We start from the raw sequence: 1589 nt of genomic DNA on the forward strand, positions 1-1589 counted from the left end.
ATGCCCGGCTGCCTCGCACGCAGAGCTGTAGTTAGCGGCAGCTCTCCAGTGTCGGTACTCACTCTATTCGGATCAACGTGCCATGTCCTAGTCAATAACGGAGATACGATTGCCCTTGCATATCTCTTGGGTGCCTCACTGAGTGATCAGAGTGAGAGAGTCGTAGTTCCCTGCCTTGATAATTCGTGAGTAGTTGAACTTGGCAACTTCACTTCCGGTGACAGTCTCCATCTTCCCTCCTAGTGCGGCATAGACCCTAACTCTCCATGGTCTGATAGCACAGCATGTAGTGAAGGCATTCAAACTGTTGGAAGGAACCCACTCGCTGTGGTTGATCCCTCGAACGAGGCAGTAACTCCTTAGCCACTTACGAACTGAGATCAAGACGGCGATGACCACAGCCAAGGATGAAAATACCCCTATGAGGCAGATCGCCTGAGAGAGGACAGCAGCCTGATGAACAGTGCATCCGGGGGCCTGAGGCTACCCAAGATGGTAGGGGACGTTTGACACACCGGCTACGATCGTCATTGGGCATCAGCCCTCTGGTGGCGTCACATACAACACACTCGGTTCGATCTGAAAAGCCGCGTTTAGATAACGACTGGGACCGCATGCACCATACCATGGCTTGCCGCCTCCCCCTCGAGGACGCAAGGCCTGCATCTTCCTCCCATACCAGCTGTGCCTGAGGAGTAATGATAACTACACACGCCCAATTCCAATCTATCTATCAACAGACCACCACGTGAGGAGGCTTGACCGTGTTGGACTTACCAGGTGGGCACGGCTGACAGAGTCTCTGGGCGAACGAAGAGTCAGAGGAGATGTCCGGCCTCGACGGGAAGCTGGTGTTGCTGCAACCTGTGTCGTGGCAATAACCCTGGCAGAATGCCGAGCTCCTTGCATACCTCCTAACGCGAAGCTGAGACGATCATTTGGTCCCAGAAGATGGAGTGAGAGATCCAATGGGGTGCGACCATTCTGAAAGAGGGCCTCCAAGACGAGTGAACAAGGGAACTGTGGAGCCCACCATGTCCTCGACGAGGTTAACCTGAGAGCCCCAGTCACGCAGCGTCTGGGCGGCCCAGTGCAGTCCAGTATAGCGTGATGTCAGACTTGTGAGTACGACTGTATCGTGAGACGGAGTGCGGCAATCTCGCTGGAGTAGGAAAAATTCCGAGCATACACCCAGGACTGCCTACAGAGCGCTGGATATCAGCATTCGCACCGCTCCGTAAGAAGAGGTGAAGTAAATCGGTGCACCTTTGTAGACCTACAATGAAAAGCATACAGCCATTTTCGATCAGCCGTTGGACCTTCAGGGGAGTTGGCGAATATCTGGTGAGCAGCCACTATGCTGTGGATGGCACTATTTCCTGTGGCACTAAACTTGCAGTCCACGGCGACCACAGGATTAGAATCTCTATTGCGTTCCATCAGGGCAGTCCTGGTGGAGCCGACGTTGCATGTGGCGAAGTAACTGACAGAGAAACGGAAAGTTGAAGTACCAAAGCGGTCTTGGACGTCAGCCCTCGCAAGTTGCTGGGACTAGATGCCTCAACGTACACATCAAGGCGGCCATCACA

Source organism: Perkinsus marinus, assembly GCF_000006405.1.
Source record: "Perkinsus marinus ATCC 50983 genomic scaffold scf_1104296933806, whole genome shotgun sequence".
NCBI classification, from domain to species: Eukaryota; Perkinsozoa; order Perkinsida; family Perkinsidae; genus Perkinsus; species Perkinsus marinus.